Raw genomic sequence first — 17485 nt, 5'->3', positions numbered from 1 at the left:
GGGGGGGGGGGTGCAGCACCTGTTGAGATTCAAGAGATTGAGCATTCGAGATTCAAACATTCAACATTGAAGATTTGAGCATTCAGCATTGAGGACTCGAGATTCAAGCCTCTATTCTCCTGGCTGGCGCATCCGCAGCCTCCTGGGACTCTGACCAGGACCATGCAGCCCGAACATACTCGGAGCCCAGGGGTGCTGCACCAGTCCAGAGGAGATAGCTGCTGTTTTAGACCTAGTGTGTTTTAGGTGGCCTCAGATGTTCCTCGACTACTGAGCTGCCAGATTTTTCATTTTTCTCTTTTACAACGATTGTAAAAGCCTCCTGTCATTTTTAAGAAATACATTCAGATAGAACACTTCTTGTGTAGTGTCTGTTTGACAAAGCCGAATCCCGTGCACACCTGGCCAGAACCCATCGTCCCACGGAACAAGGGACCCCGTAAGAAATCCCAGTCCGTGGCAGTCTATATGAAATGAAGTAGAAAGACTTTGTGTAAGTCTAACTTCAGTCCAGGAGTCGAGAAATGAGCAGTCTAATGAGGTGTCACCAGCACCATCAGAGAATCCATGAGCCTAAGTCAGAGCCATAGAATGCCCATGCTCTGGGGTTCCTAGAGAGCCCCCTACATTCCACCACTGTTCAGAACTAGCCCATCCAAGTCATGGCCTCAAGCAAAGTTACTCACCCATTTCCAAGATTAGTAATTGTACCACTGATCTACATTCAGTGGGGGGATGGAGAGCCTCGTGCTACAGGGACATCCTCTTTATTCTCAATGTTTTGCAGGAAAAATATAAAGCAACTAGTCACTTTTTTTTTTTCTTTTGAGACAGTCTCATGCATCCCAGGCCTCAAATCACTATATAGCAAGTATGATCTTGTACACTGGGTTCTCCTGACTCTGTCTCCCATCAACTGCCAGGATAACGGATGTGTGCCACCAGGACTTATGCAGAACTTCACACACACAGTGCAAACACTCTAAAAACCTGGGCTACTACCCCAGCCCATTGGCTAGCTTTTATTGAGGCCTTATCTGTACCAATAGCCATGCTGAGCACTTGGTGAATTTTTTTCTCTTACACTCCCCATGTGTCCAGAGAGGAAGATATTACCATTGCCAGTCCAGAGCAGGGGTGGAGGGAGGGGGAGTTCAAGGTTTAGAGAAGCTGAAGAATATCCCTAGAAATGGAAACCTAGAAAGGGGAGACACCAGGGTTAAAATTAGGCATCTGACTCCTGAAGCAGATTTCTATATTGAACCCCTAATAATACTAATTTCACACTACATAATGTTATTATGAGAATCAAATGAAACCACCCAGGTAAAAAAATCCCACAATGCATTGCTCGGGTAGTGAGAGCTCAAGGAATATTATGTTTACTTAGTAGTAAACTAGACAAGGCTCAGTTCCAGCTCTGACTAATGTGAATGTCTGTGTTTTGGCTGCTGATCTGGAATATTCTTCCAGGTAAATTCTTCACTTCAATCAGATAGTATTGGGAGTAGCTGCAAGAGGCATTTAAAAAGCAAAAGGAGATGTGGGATTGTGTATCGCCTTAAAAGAAAGCGTATCAGCCACACAGATAGAATTCAGTGATAGGGGATTCTAGAAATGCCAGGTATGTTTCCTTTCATTCCCCAGGGAAGAAAGTCACCCAGGTGTGGCTTGTTTCCTGCCTGTTCATAACTAGAATTATGCAAGATTTAGGAGACAAGCATGCCAGTGAGGAAAGGATGAAAAGCATGGGACGAATCACTCTAGCCAATTTTAAAAGTCAAGGAGGCGCTATAGAAATATCTAGATCTTTACTTCTGGCCAAGATGGCATGGCAGGAATAAGACTTCCTGCTCTACCGCAAACAAACAGGCAAACACTTTAAAAAGGAATGCAAAATTGTGATGGAGTCTTTTACACCTTGGAGTCTAGGGACATGGGACAGTGTTCCCCGAAAGAAGAAATCCATGAGGGATATGTCTTGTGAGCATTGCTATCTATTGCACAGACAGAATTCCCAGGCAGAACCAAGAGGTTGAGCTGAAGTAGTTAGAGCTAATGGTCTAGGAAAAAATCAAGATAGCAAGGATTCACATGATACAAAATAAGGGAGCAGGTAAGTGGGAGGGAGAGAGAGAGAGAGACGGGGATGGGAGAAAGAGGCAGAAGGGAGAGAATGCACTTACTCAGAGTTCTGCAGACTGGCTCTTTCGTGTTGGTCTGCACATGCATTTGGGGAAGATGCTAGAAGATGCTAGAAAAGAATTGCACAAATTTATCAAATAGACAGAGGAAACAAATCCTACGAGTCCCACAAAGCTGGAAATAGTTGAGGCATCTCCTTGCCAGACAGGACACCCTCCTGATAAGGTAGACTGTAGAGCAGTCAGAAGGACATTGATTTAGAATTCAGACAAAGTCAGCTCTGAAAGAGTGCCCTGGTCCTACTCAGTGAGGCTCAAAGGCTCGAAAGGATTAAAGGACTTTCTTAACTATTTCAGTGAGAGTCAAGAATATTTACTTATGGAGTGTCAAACCTGTCCACCCAAAACAGACTGCTTAAAATATTGGAGGAAATTGACAGCACACTTGACACTAGGGAAGAAAGAATTAATTTTGGAGGTGCAGCGGTAGAAGTGATCCAACATGAAATTGATTTTAAAGCCCAGAACAATGAAGAGACCATCACGTTCTTGCGAGGTAAATGGGAGCAGCCCACCAGACAGGTCACTGGAGTTGCCAAGGAGATGAGAAGGAAAACTATTTAAAGAAATAATGGTTTAAAAGTTAGCCTAATATGAGAAAAGCTATGAAAATATTTCAAGAAACTCCACAAAGGCCAAACACGGGAAAAGAAAAAAAAAAATCACCCGTCTGTTTTGCTCTCTTCTAACCCTAAGGTATGACAGCCAAAACTGTCCCCTCATCTCCTTTTTGCCACTACAGATCAAAAATTCATCTCCTGACTAGAACTCTCCCCAAACCTCTAAGAAATGATACAATGTTTCTGGATAAAGCCCACATGAAATGTAAATAGAGAAGAGACGCTGGATGCATACCCATAATTAAGCCATACTTAAAAAACTTTTTCATTATTTTAAACTCAATAAGGAAAAATTGAAGATGATATTAAAGTTTAACACCACTTAAAAGAAAAATAATAAAGAAATGAAGGCTCAGCCCCCTTTCCCACGCTTTCCCGGTTTGCCTCTGCTCTTTGATAGCAGGAAGTTTCAGGTTCCCCTCCCACAGTTTGCTTTCAGTAATTTGAGTAAGAATGGTCCACCTTGGCTCTTATATGCTGGCTCAATGCTAGATCATTAGGGAGTGGCACTGCTTAACTGGTGTGGCCTATTGGAGGAGGTGTGGCCTTGTTAGAAGAAATCTGTCACTGGGGGTGGGCTTTGGGCTAAAGCCAAGCCCAATGTCTCCCTCTTTGCCCTCTCCCTCCTTCTCCTTCCCTCTCCCTCTTTCCCTCCCTCCCTGCCCCCTCTCTTCTCCTCCTCTCTCTCCTCTCCCTGCTACCTCCCCCTAACTCCCCCTTCTTCCTTCCTGCATCTGTTCCACTTCCTCTCCTTCTCTCTCTCCCCCTCTTCTCTTCCCTGCTGCCTCTGTGGCTCAGATGTAGAACTCTCAGCTACTCTCCAGCCACACATCTGAGTCCGTACTGCCATGATGACAATGGACTAATCCTCTGAACTATTAGCAAGCCGCAATTAAATCCGTTCCTTTATAAGAGTTGCCTTGGTCATGGTGGTTTTTTTCATAGCACGAAAAGTTTGACTAAGACACTACTCCAGGTTACTCCACGGCCACTGAAGCATGCATATGATACTATACTGGCTTTTACTCCTAAAAGTAAAGGTGTAAGATGGAGGAAGGGCAGAAGCTATAGAGCTCCGAATAAAAAAATCTATGGTCAGAAGTTACAGTGTAACATCCCATGGGTTATGCAACTCTGCCCTAATCAAAGTGGGAAGGTACTACGGTAAGGCATAAACAGGTCATTGGGGTCAGCTTGGAGGTTGGTTAACCATCAACCTAAACTGAAACCAAATGCACAAGAAGTACCACAGCTGATAATAATCAGCTTAAGACACTATTATTCAATCCAACAATATTTTTCTAAACTGTTTATCTCTGTGTTTCTGAAACATACCTACATTCTCTTACCACGTCACAGTGACGTTATGTTCTAAGAAGTGAGGTGCTAGGTGATTTTGTCATTGCGTGACCACAATGAGTAGTACTCACTCAAACCCAGGTGGCAAAGGGTTATTACTTGGTGTGGCCTCTTGATATCATCAAGAGATACTATGTACGCAGACAGACAGGTCTGCTATCAGGCAGGGAATGTGGTTTTACAGGAAGCATTTCTTTTTCTCTAAGTAGAATTAGCAATAATGAAAAGAACAAAAATATAAATAAGAGTACTATGCTACATATAAAAGCCAGTAACACAGTAATGTATTACCATTATCAAGTATTATACACTATATATGATTGCACAGTTATACTCTATACTATTATACATACTAGGCTTTTTACATGGCTAACAGCACCAACCAATAAGTGATGTTTTGTGTAATGACACTAGAATGTCTATATTATCATTAGGTAATAGGACTTTTTCATTTCTATTGTTACATTTGGCCTATTATTGACCAAAATATTATATGCAGTGTATACCATATTTGTTTAGTTTTACTTTTATTCAAAAGGTAGTATTACAGGCAACCCCTTGGCCCTTGTTCTTTCTACTTAGTAAAAGGTATCCATTTGTGAGTCTTACAGTATTTAATTAAAAGTAATTAATATTCCATTGCATGGTTACTAAATGGTCCTTTATATCACTTTCCTCTTAATGGGCATTTGATTTCTTTCCAGATTTTAGCTGTTACTGAATTGTGCTGTAAGCTCTCTTAAACATGAATAAGGATTGTTTTACTTGTTTTTATATTCTTAAGAGTAGAATTTATAGGTCACCTGATATTCTGGTTAGTTTTAACTGTCAAGTTGACACAATTGAGAATCACAAAGGAAGAGATCCTTAATGAGGAATTAGCCTGATTACGTTGGCCTGTGAGCTTGTCTGTGGAGGATTATTAATTAATGTAGGAAAACGCAACCAATTGGGTGGCAACATTCCCTAGACAAGGAGTGTCTAAGCGCAGAGCAAGGAGCAAGGATACATTTACCATCATTTTGTTCTTAACTGTGGATGTGATATGACTAGTTGACTGAGTTTCTGCCTTGATTTTTCCCAAAATGATGTACTGTAATTTGGAGTTGTATGGCAAAGAAACCCCTTCTCCATTGTGCTGCTTTGTACCTGTCAGATCAACAGCTACATAACTAGAACATCCAGTATATGCACATTCATCATTAAAAAAAAACGAAACAAAACAAAACAAAAAAAACAATGCTAATATGCTTTCCCAAGTGATTCACCTATGTATGTCACCACTGGTGATGTGAAAGAACTGACTGAGTGTTAAGGCTTTCTCTTTTTTTATTTTTAAAACTATGCTGGCCTTACTATCCTTAAGCATATAAAAGATATATCATTATTTCCTGGAAAACAAAATCTAAATCAAAAGTCATATCTGAGGGAAATTGACAAGAATTCCAAGATATACAGATATTGTGATAGCTCCCAATAAAGCTGCAACATCCCTCAAATAAACCTAAGTGTTCACTTAAGTGTTTAAACAGGGAAAGTCTCTGGGAAACTGGGATGAGCTGATCACCAGGCTGGCGAGTTTTATGTCAACTTGACACAAGCTAGACATTAAATAGATAATTTAGACTCATTTGGGAAGAGGGACTCTCAATCGAGAAAATGCCTACAGTGCAGATTTTCTTTTTCTTTTTTATTCTTCTCTTGTATATTACATCCTAACCTCAGTTTCACCTCCCTCTACTCTCAGTCCCTCCTCCCCAAAAGTCCTCTCTCCCCAGATCCCCTCCTCCTTTGTTTCCCTTCAGAAAAAAAGCAGACCTCCCAGAAATCTCAACCACCCATGGTATAACAGATCGCAATAAGTATAGGCACAAACCCTTATATCAAGGCTGGACAAAGGAACTCTGTAGGAAGAAAAGGGTCCCAAAAGCTAACAAAAGAGAGATAACTATCCTCCCTCTGTTAGGATTCCTACATGAACACCAAGCTATACAAACATAACATATATGTAAAGGACCTAGCTTCGACCCTTACAGGTTCCCTGACATCACTTCAATCTCTGGGATCTATGAGCCCTGAGCCCTACTTAGTTGATTCTGTGGGCTGTGTTCTTGTGGTGTCCTTGAGATTCCCCGTCCTGGCTCCTACAGTCCTTCCTCCCCATCTTCTGTGGAATCCCTGAGCTCCACCGAATGTCTTGCTGAGTGTCTCTTCATCTGCTCCTATCAGTTAGTGGATGAAGCCTCTCTGATTACGATTATTCTAGGCTCCATCTATGAGTTTAGCAGAATATCATTAGGAACTATTTCATTGACTCCCCTCCCCCCCGGCCCCCGCCACAATTGTGTTTGGTTCTATCCTAGGTCTCTAAACTATCCAGTCTCTGGGTCCTGGCCCTACAAGCAGTGTCAGAGGTGAGCTCCCTCTCATGATTTAGGCTTCAAGTTGGAGCAGTCATTGGTTATCTCTTTACCTATAGGCACCTTCTTGATGAAGGAATGATGTGGGTGTGCCCCGCACCATGGGGATGCTATGTTGTCCATGGTCAGGTGGTTCTGGATAGTATAAGAAAACCAGACTAATGAAGCCAGTAAGCAGAACTCTTCCATTGCCTCTGCTTCAGTTCCTGCCATGATTTTCATGAATGATAGACCATAAGCTATAAGAGGAAAGAAATCCTTTTGTCACCAGCTAGCTTTAGGTTGAGGTATTTTATCACAGCAATAGAGACACTAAGGAAGATAATCACCTGGTCTGATGATTGTTGAGCCAATCATCAGATGACTTAAGGTCTGTATTAGTCGGCTGCCATTACAACAAATATGTAAGATTGCTGTGGATTTGGTTCATTGCTTATTGTCTTAGTCAGGGTTTCCATTCCTGCACAAACATCATGACCAAGAAGCAAATTGGAGAGAAAAGGGTTTATTCAGCTTACTTCCATCTTGCTGTTGATCACCAGAGGAAGTCAGAACTGGAACTCAAGCAGGCCATGGAGAGATGTTTCTTACTGACTTGCTTCTCCTGGCTTGCTCAGCCTGCTCTCTTATAGAACCCAAGACTTCCAGCCCAGAGATGGCACCATCCACAAGAGGCCCTTCCCCCTTGATCACTAATTGAGAAAATGCCCCACAGCTGGATCTCATGGAGGCACTTCCCCAACTGAAACTCCCTTCTCTGTGATAACTCCAGCCTGTGTCAAGTTGGCACACAAAACCAGCCAATACACTTATATTATGTTAATTGGGTGCCAAAATTACACAGGAATTTGCACCTCTATGCACAAGATGCTGTGGGTCCCTGCCCCCAGTTGCTCAAATTGGTAAAGTGTCAGTGGCCAATAGCTGGGCAGGGAGACAGAGGCAGAACTTGAGGTTCCCAGGCAAGGAATGCAGGAGAGAGAGAGGAAGAGGGAGAACCACCATGCCAGGGAAGTAGGAGTACCAGGCTTGAGAGCTGCAAGAGAGAAAGCATACAATCATGTAAGAGACAGGGAAGAGAGCCCTCAGGTCTAAGGTAACAAAGACGGAATGTAGATTTTAGTAAGTAATAATTCAGGAGTATTAATAATTCAGGAGTAAGTAATAATTCAGGCAATGTGGAAGTTTGGAAGTGGCCAACCATTGAGCTGACAAAGGTATATTAAATACAAGGCTCTGTGTGTGTGTGTGTGTGTGTGTGTGTGTGTGTGTGTATTTCATTTGAGAATCCAGAGCACTGGGGTAGGTAGCAAAGAGAGCCCGTGCCACTACTGGGGAGTTTAGCGAGGACTACTCAACGATAGCAACATGAGATGGTCAACTTGTTTGACTAAGATTTGTTCTGCCTCAGAGCTTTAGAAGCCCTGGTGTTCCTTTAATGATGCATCTCAACAAGCTTGGAGGAGCAAAATAACCCATCTCAGGGCCAGGAATTAAAGGTCAGGAATCAAAGAGAGAGCAGAATCCTATCATCCCTTTGCAGGCCATAGCCTCCCTTCCTGGGGCTTCTATAGCCTCCTATTGTTGTTCCATGGGAACTAAGCCTTTGAAGGACATGCAAGGTCATACCATAGCAGTACCTGAGTCCTTCTCTTTGTTCCTATCTTGAGTCTGAGCTTTCTATATAAGACCTCCAAGAAAAAAAGGGTGAAGGCTGGGAAGTGTAAGGCAGAGCAATGTTGAGTGGTTTCTAACTTTGTAAATGTTTTTAGTATGAAAAATGCCACAAACCTCTACTAAAGTACTTGATGTAATAGGTTTTTAAAACTCTAAGGTAAGCAAGATATATTTGAATGCCAATTGTTAAAGAAAAACTCTCCTCTGAAAAAACTGTTATGTGCATGTCAGTGAAATCAGGTGGCTTTTTTTGAGGTGATGTGGGCAATTATGAATCTGCTCTTCAGAATGCCAGCACAGTCATTTAATTAAGTGTTCATGTGATGCCTATGATGGACATTGTACTTTAGAGAAAATTTACATTACAGTCATATTCTTATGTACTATATTTTTGTAGCAAATTGAAGTTCTTTATATACAGTATTTTTATTCTCTTTGTTGGAGACAAAACAGTAAATTCCTTATTTTGAAATGGTTAAAGAAATTTTACAAACAACAATATGAACTACCCAGTACCCCAGAGCTCCCAGGGACTAAACCACCAACCAAAGAGTATACATGGTGGGACTAATGGCTCCAGGAGCATACGTATAGAAGAGGATGGCCAAGTCGGTCATCAATGGGAGGAGAGGCTCTTGGCCCTGTGAAGGTTCTATGCCCCAGTGTAGGGGAATGCCAGGGCCAGTAAGCAGGAGAGGGTGGGTTGGCAAGCAGCGGGAGAGTGGAAGGAACAGGGGTTTGTTCTTGTTATTGTTTTTATTTTATTTTATTTTTTATTTTTTTTGGAGGGGAAACTGGGACAGGAGATATTATATGACATGTAAATAAAGAAAATATCTAAGAAAAAAGAAAAAAATAGTCACATAAAAAAAAAAGAAATTTTACGTGCAGCACCTCTTTTATGACATTTTCAGTCAGAGCTATGCATCTTCATGTGGGATGAGCAACCCTAAGCCATGAATATATCATTAGCACAATGTGAAACACTGTCTCTAAGTGACAATGTTTCTGCAAATACACCATTAGTCCATCTTCTGTTCCTAATGACACAACACCACAGATTATGTAAGTTATACCCAAAAGGAGTTTTTTCGGAGTCAGGATTCTGGCCAAAGGTCAAGGGCTCACACGTAGTGATGGCTATCCGGCGGGCAAAGTTCAGAGGTGACTTGGGTGGATCACACACTTAGAGGCAGGGAACTCAAAAGACACACAACCCGCAGGGCTTTTAGAGCAGACCACTCTGAAGCTAACCTATCAGTCACATACAAGGAGCCTCAAGCGCGTATGAAAGGTTACGGTTGGCCCCACTTTTAACTCTTATAATGGGAATTAAGATTTCAACAAGAGTGTCAAAGCTTTATTTAAGCCACAGCACAGTTATATTGAAATGATTTATTTATATTGAATATGTTGAATTTATATTGGCTATATCATACTTATATTGAAATAGTATATTTCAAGATGTAAAGTCCATAATTTCCCTTCATGCTCATATATTTAGTGTGTATAGTGCAAGGGCTTGGGGAAGAGAAGGAATGAGACTTGGCTGCTAGCAACAGAAAGTTGCTCTCTGTTCCTCTATTTTTAATGTGGCATGAATGTCCAGAGCTTGCTAGAGTGAACAGGATAACTATGGAGTCTATCTTGAGTGGTTCCTGAGAGTCTGTGTTTCCAATAAGTAACGTGCTGTGGGGCTGCAGAGGTCACCTGTGAACAGTGAGGTTTCAGGAACCAGTATGACGCAAGGCACACCTTCCCACCATCCCTCCCATGACTTTACCCTGTTGTATATCCCTATAGCGAGAGTCTCTGCCCATCTGTATTGTCTTGTTGCTTTACTTGTGATAGGTATTGTCTGTATACTTACTGCATCTTCGAGGGCATGGGGCTTTTCTTTCTTTGCCTCTGTGTTTTCAGGGTTTGTAACTTGATTGCTCATCAGATTTATTGGTTGCAAGGAATATGAAATACCCTGCTCCTATGTCCTAATGTATCATCACATGGGGGTAAGAATGACTGTGCTCAGAGTACTGGGTGAAGCCCAAATTCCTGCCTGTGAGAGAGTCATGTACACAAAGGTACATAGTACATAGGATGCCTGGAAACGCAAAAGCGGTGATTGTTTTTTAGCATAAATAGGAGTTTGTTTATAAAGTCTAGATGCTTCCTAAGGTATGAGCCATATCTAGTGCTGTATGTGGAACAGATCACGCCTACGGGCAGATGGATGGTTTCCAAGCTTCTCAGAGACACTGGGGATCTGTATAACTCTACCCAGATTCTGAGGGGCAGGTAGGCAGAACAATAGCCAAGGCTCTGGCCCAGCTAGCTCCACCATTGTGCAAAGTAACTCTGCCCTCTCTTTGATCTCATGTTGACATTTCCAATCAGTTTCTCCAATAACAACTAATTTAAGAGCTATTGGGCGTGCTCGTCTCTGAATACCATTCAGCAATATCATTCCATTGATTCCTCAGAGGTGAGGCAGTAAACATACCAGTGTTGCTTATGGTCCCCAAAGCCACGAGGGAGATCTCACTATGCATGAACATCATCTATCATCCATACCTCATAGATCCGTGTGTGTCCATGTATATAGCTCGGTTTCTGGAGAATCTAAACTGTGCATGCTGGTCTATGATGGATTGTGGAGTGAGAACACAGAGGCTTTTAGCAGCTTCTGTCTTCAGAAACAGTAGCATCAAAGCGAGGAGAGAGCATCTGAAAAAGCTCAAAGACAGAACTTTCGCCCTAAAAAGTCCTTACCAGCGGGTAAGGGGTTGGCTTTGAACCTGTGTAATAGAGCCCTTTGGGCAATGACTCGCCACCCTGTAGGTGTTGCTTATCCTTTGGGTCAGTGATGTTCCATCTTGATTCTGTCTAGAATCATCAGAGAGCTTGCAGACAATAGCCAGCCTGAACAGTCAACACGATGCCTTTGAAAGCAAGTGCCAGGCATCCAGTGGTGGTGTTAGGGCTCCATTCAGCAGCTCCAAAGGTCACTTGGCCTTACTTGAGAATTTTAAATAGTTTAAAATAAAAAATGTCTAAAGTTTACATTCATGAGGTTTACTAAGAGCTCATTTTACTAAAAGAATATTTTACACAAAATCTTTTAGTTAGCTCAAATAGATGTATGTGTGTTTCTTTTTGTTCACATGTGATGTGTTAAATGTCATGGTCAAAGAATATTTAGTGGACAAATTTCTGCTTCTATATAAATTCAAAAAAATTTACGGAAATTTTTTGATAAATAATGTTTTATTTTAAAATGCATATCTGTCTTTTATTGGAGAAGTTATATAAGCTATAGATGTATAAAATGTATAAGATAGGTCAGCGTTGATTGTTTCTAGAGAATTTTTCAAAGGAATGTTGATATTTATTTGGAAACAGTAGATCACTGTAGCAGAACACCATATGATAGAGTATTTAAAGCAATCGGGGCAAGGGGGAGGTTTAAAGACAAACATGAAGACTATTGCCTTGGGCATTTTGAAGCAGTGCTTCTTGGCCACTTCTTGGTGGTTAACATCTAAGGTAGAGTGAGGCAGAGACTGAATGCACAGTTTGGGGACAGATGTTCTTACAGAAATTCCTTGAGGATGTGGTTGTGCAGTCCTACCAGTCTTTTTTGATGTCACCATCAGTCAAATAGTCCTAAGAAACTTTCCTTCAAAACCTGCTGGTCTTTTACTTTTTGGATAGGTGAATAGAAGTGACTCCATTTTCATTCTGACACCTTTGCTGGCTCCCTCACACATGTTATAAAAGTAAACACATTCGATACAAATCCCAGCACACCATCCATACCTGCTAGCCAGAAGATGAATAGAAGAATAAGCTCTAAACTCTTCTCCCAGTGCTAAGCTCTGCAGCTGTACAGAAATAAACAGTGGATTATGAAGCATGGGTCCATATGACTTCAGTACTGGGTCTGATACCCACCCCTAGCATATCTGACGAATGCCTGAACTCTCTGAGTCTCTTTCTTCATGTAGAAATGAAGACGCATCAGTTGTTTCTCATCATCTTTTGAGGAATCTGTGGTAATTACAACCAGCCCAGCATCCAGCAAGCATCCAGCATTCTCTGCAATTTTCTCATTTGCCTTGACCCACCTACTGACCTGTGAGTCAGCCCTCAGTTGGGATCCAGGGAAGTCGCTCACTCACACATTCTAGATAGAATTATAATGGGGAGTTTCTTTTAGGTTTCTTGGCATTGTAAGGATGGGGAATCTGTTTTACTACTTGGTATGAAACTCTGACACTTGTATCATACAGTTAAAAAACAAGTTCCCTACCTAAATCACCATATCTAGTGTAAACCCCTATGGAATATGAAGCCATTTGGCCTAAGTTATAATGTGTATGAACTGGAATTTTCTTAGTCGGTGGGCTTGATATTATAGATGCAGTATGAGTTAAATTTTAAAAGATTTTTAAATTTTTGACTTGCGGTGGAACCCTGACCAAGGCTCTCTGACTCAGGGTACACTGCCTCTGGGCCAGGGTGGTATCGGACTTGTTCGTTCCTGTAGCTGCGATTGCTCAGAGACTGCTTTCCCTATAGACAGAGGCAGCAAAGCCAAAGAAAATACAGCAGGGCCTAGGTGCTTCTTGGGTATTGTTACTCTTCCAAAGTAACACAGTGTACATTCTAAAGACTAGGCTTACAGACTTCCATTTTCACCTACATTTCACCGTGTCTGTCACTGACCTCTGACACATTAGAATCTTGGTTTTCAGATCCTGGCTTTATCTTAGTTTAAGTAACTCTAATTCATGCTGAGGCTCTTGACTTGGAGACTGGGCTTCTCAGAGTCCATATGGCTTCTCAGAATCATTGAGCCCAAAGATCCTGAGAGTACTTTTATTTGATTTCCTTAAATAATGCTACTCGTAGCTGCACCCTATAATTTATGGTGAAAAATTTTCTGAATCTGTCTCTCTGTCTCTCTGTGTGTGTTTCTCTCTCATACACACACGCACACACACTCACACACATATATGTACCACTCATACTCATATACAGACTCACACACACATACACTCACACTCATACATACACTCACACACACTCACATATACTCACACTCACATACACTTACACACACACTAACACACACACTCACACACACATGTACTCACACATACACTCACACACATACTTACAAATACACTCACACTAATACATACACATACACACTTACACACACTCACATATATTCATATACACTCACACTCACATACACTCACACACACACATACACTCACACACATACACATACACTCATACTCATACATACACTCACACACACTTACACACACACATATATTCATATACACTCACATATACTCACACTCACATACACTTACACACACACTCACACACACACACTCACACACACATGCACTCACACATATACTCACACACATACTTACAAATACACTCACACACATATACACTCACACACACACTCACAGAACACTTATACACACACACTCACACACACATACAAACACACTTCCTTTTTTCCCTCTTCTCAGTTTCCTTACCTTGCACCTTCCAGGGAGGAAGGATTGAGAGCTCCCTCCCCAGATACAAGAGCCTTGGATTTGAATCTTAGCCTCCACATTTGTAAGAGGTAAATCTCTGTCTCTTAGGAATAACCCAGCCTAGAACATTCTAGCCTGTGCATTCTAGAACAGTCTTGTTCTAGGTGATGGGAGCAGCAAAGGTCCAGTGATTTTCTTAGGTCATAAAAGGGCAGTGTACAAAAATCCCAGTGCTCAGATACCACCTGCCTGCTGAAATGTGTGTTATATATTACCTTAATAATTATTTTGGAGAGATTTAGGAAGAAGACATACACAAAACTGAAAATTTGTTTTAAATTATTCAAAACGCCCAGGAGAAGAAAAAAAAAAAAAACTAGGAAAGTGCATTTAAGAATGAAAATAGAAGCTGGGCAGAGATGACACAAGCCTTTAATCCCAGCACTTGCAAGGCAGAGGCAGGTATCTCCAAGAGTTCAAGGCCAGCCTGGGTCACAAAGCAAATTCCAGGACAGTCAGGGCTACATAGAGAGACCCTGTCTTGGTGGGGAGGGGGCGGTGGAGGGAGTGGTGGGGAGAGGAGAATGAAAGGCTCAATCATAAAGAGGTCTACAGGACAGGCCTCACAGTGGCAGAGCATCCAAGACAGGATCCTCTCAACCTCCATCTACACCTAGGAGTGATGGTGGTGGATCCGCAGCCCTCTCTGCCCATTCCCTGCAAGCAGAGAGCCTGACTTCAGGGAGTGTTCTAACCCAGGGACTCGGGTGAGATCCGCCATTTTCTCTCTGGTGACTTTCTAAGGTGGGACCAGCTGGGAGGCACAGGCCTCACAAGTGGCAGAGCAGCCTGGACAGAATCCTCTCAACCTCCATCCACACCTAGGAGGGACAACAGATCCACAGCCCTCTCTGCACCTTTCCTGGAAGTAGAGATCTGTCTACAGAGTGCGCTCTGACCCCAGGACTCAGGACAGACAAGTGATCCACAGCCATCTGCGCCCACCCAGGTTTTACCAGAGGAGAGCTGATCTCCCAGAAGTGCTGACACAGGCTTACAGACCCACAGGAGGAACAAGCTCTAGTCAGAGACAGCAAGAACATCTAACACCAGAGATCAACAGATGGCGAAAGGCAAACACAAGAATCTTACCAACAGATATCTATAGAACCTTTTATCCTAAAACAAAAGGATATGCCTTCTTCTCAGCACTTCATGGTACCTTCTCCAAAATTGACCGTATGATTGGTCACAAATCAGGCCTCAACAGATACAAGAAGATTGAAATAACTTCTTGTATCCTATCAGATCTTCATGTACTAAGACTGCTCCTCAATAACAACATAAACAATAGAATGCCCACATACACGTGGAAGCTTAACAACACTCTATTCAATGATAACTTGGTCCAGGAAGAAATAGAAAAAGAAATTAAAGACTTTATAGAGTTTAATGAAAATGAAGCCACAACATAGCCAAACTTATAGGACACAACAAAAGCAGTCCTAAGAGGAAAACTCATAGCTTTAGGTGCCTCCAAAAAGAAACTGGAGAGAGCATACACCAGCAATTTGACAGCACATCTGAAAGCTCTAGAACAAAAAGAAGCAAATTCACCCAAGAGGAGTCAAAGGCAGGAAATAATCAAACTCAGGGCTGAAATCAACCAAATAGAAACAAAAAGAACTATACAAAGAATCAACCAAACCAGGAGCTGGTTCTTTGAGAAAATCAACAAAACAGATAAACCCTTATCCAGACTAACTAGAGGGCACAGAGACAGTATCATAATTAACAAGATCAGAAATGAAAAGGGAGACATAACAGACACTAGGAAATCCAAAAAATCATGAGATCCTACTACAAAAGCCTATACTCAACAAAACTGGAAAACCTGAATGAAATGGACAATTTTCTAGACAGATACCAGGTACCAAAATTAAATCAAGACCAGACCAACCATCTAAACAGTCCCATATCTGCTAATGAAATAGAAACAGTCATTAATAGTCTCCCAACCAAAAAAAGCCCAGGACCAGATGGGTTTAGTGCAGAGTTTTATCAAACCTTCAAAGAAGACCTAATACCAATTCTCCTCAAACTATTCCACAAAAATGAAACTGAAGGCACTCTACCCAATTCGTTCTATGAAGCCACAATTACTCTTATACCTAAACCACACAAAGTCCTAACAAAGAAAGAAAACTTCAGACCAATTTTCCTTATGAATATCGATGCAAAAATACTCAATGAAATTCTTGCAAAGTGGATCAAAGAACACATCAAAACAGTCATCCACCATGATTAAGTAGGCTTCATCTCAGGGATGCAGGGATGGTTCAATATACGGAAATCCATCAACGTAATTGACTACATAAAGAAAATCAAAGGAAAAAAACACATGATCATCTCATTAGATACTGAGAAAGCATTTGACAAAATCCAATATCCCTTCATGATAAAAGTCTTGGAAAGAACAGGAATTCAAGGCCCATACTTAAACATAGTAAAAGCAATATACAGAAAACCAACAGCCAATATCAAACTAAATGGAGAGAAACTTGAAGCAATCCCACTAAAATCAGGGACTAGACAAGGCTGCCCACTCTCTCCCTACCTATTCAATATTGTACTTGAAGTCCTAGCCATAGCAATTAGACAACAAAAGGAGATCAAAGGGATATGAATTGGAAAGGAAGAAGTCAAATTATCACTATTTGCTGATGATACAATAGTATACTTAAGTGACCCCAAAAATTCCACCAGAGAGCATGTAAACCTGATAACTTCAGCAAAGTAGCTGGATATAAAATTAACTCAAGCAAATCAGAGGCCTTCCTCTACCCAAAGGATAAACAGGCAGAGAAAGAAATTAGGGAAACAACACCCTTCATAATTGTTACAAATAATATAAAATACCTTGGTGTAACTCTAAATGAGCAAGTAAAAGATCTATTTGACAAGAACTTCAAGTCTCTGAAGAAGGAAACTGAAGAGATCTTAGAAGATGGAAAGATCTCCCATGCTCATGGATTGGCAGGATTAATATAGTAAAAATGGCCATCTTACTGAAGGCAATCTACAGATTCAATGCAATCTCCATCAAAATTCCAACTCAGTTCTTCACAGACTTAAAAAGAGAAATTTGCAAATTTATCTGGAATAACAAAAAACACAGGATAGCAAAAACTATTCTCAACAATAAAGGAAACTCTGGTGGAATCACCATCCCAGACCTTAAGCTGTACTACAGAGCAACTGTGATAAAAACTGCATGGCAGGGCCAATAAGTGGGAGAGGATGGGATGGCAAGCAGGGGGGCAGGAGGTAACAGGGGTTTGTTCTTGTTGTTGTTATTGTTGTTGTTGTTGTTTTAGGGGAAACCGGGAAAGGAGAAATCATATGGCATGTAAATAAATAAAATACCTAATGAAACAAAAAGAAATTGAAAAAAAAACTGCATGGGATTATTACAGTGACAGGCAGGTAGATCAATAGAACAGAATTGAAGACACAGAAATGAACCCACACACCTATAGTCACTTGATTTTTGACAAAGGAGCTAAAACCATGAAGTGGAAAAAAGACAGCATTTTCAACAAATGGTGCTGGCTCAACTGGAGGTTAGCATGTAGAAGAAT

General features: G+C 41.3%; 1 long non-coding RNA gene across 1 annotated transcript in view; it reads right to left on the bottom strand.

The window, feature by feature from the left end:
* Window positions 1-991: 991 nt before the first annotated feature.
* LOC116086102 overlaps window positions 992-17485 on the bottom strand; it is a 38670-nt gene continuing 22176 nt past the window's right edge. The window contains exons 3-5 of the long non-coding RNA XR_004116822.1: window positions 12097-12161; window positions 2187-2254; window positions 992-1197 (exon numbers count right to left, since the gene is read on the bottom strand). This is a non-coding gene — a long non-coding RNA (uncharacterized LOC116086102). The remainder of the gene's footprint in view (window positions 1198-2186; window positions 2255-12096; window positions 12162-17485) is intronic.

Source organism: Mastomys coucha, unplaced genomic scaffold, assembly GCF_008632895.1.
Source record: "Mastomys coucha isolate ucsf_1 unplaced genomic scaffold, UCSF_Mcou_1 pScaffold12, whole genome shotgun sequence".
Taxonomy (NCBI): Eukaryota; Metazoa; Chordata; class Mammalia; order Rodentia; family Muridae; genus Mastomys; species Mastomys coucha.
Note: the sequence above shows the minus strand (reverse complement) of the source record. Positions and strands in the feature narration are given on the sequence as shown.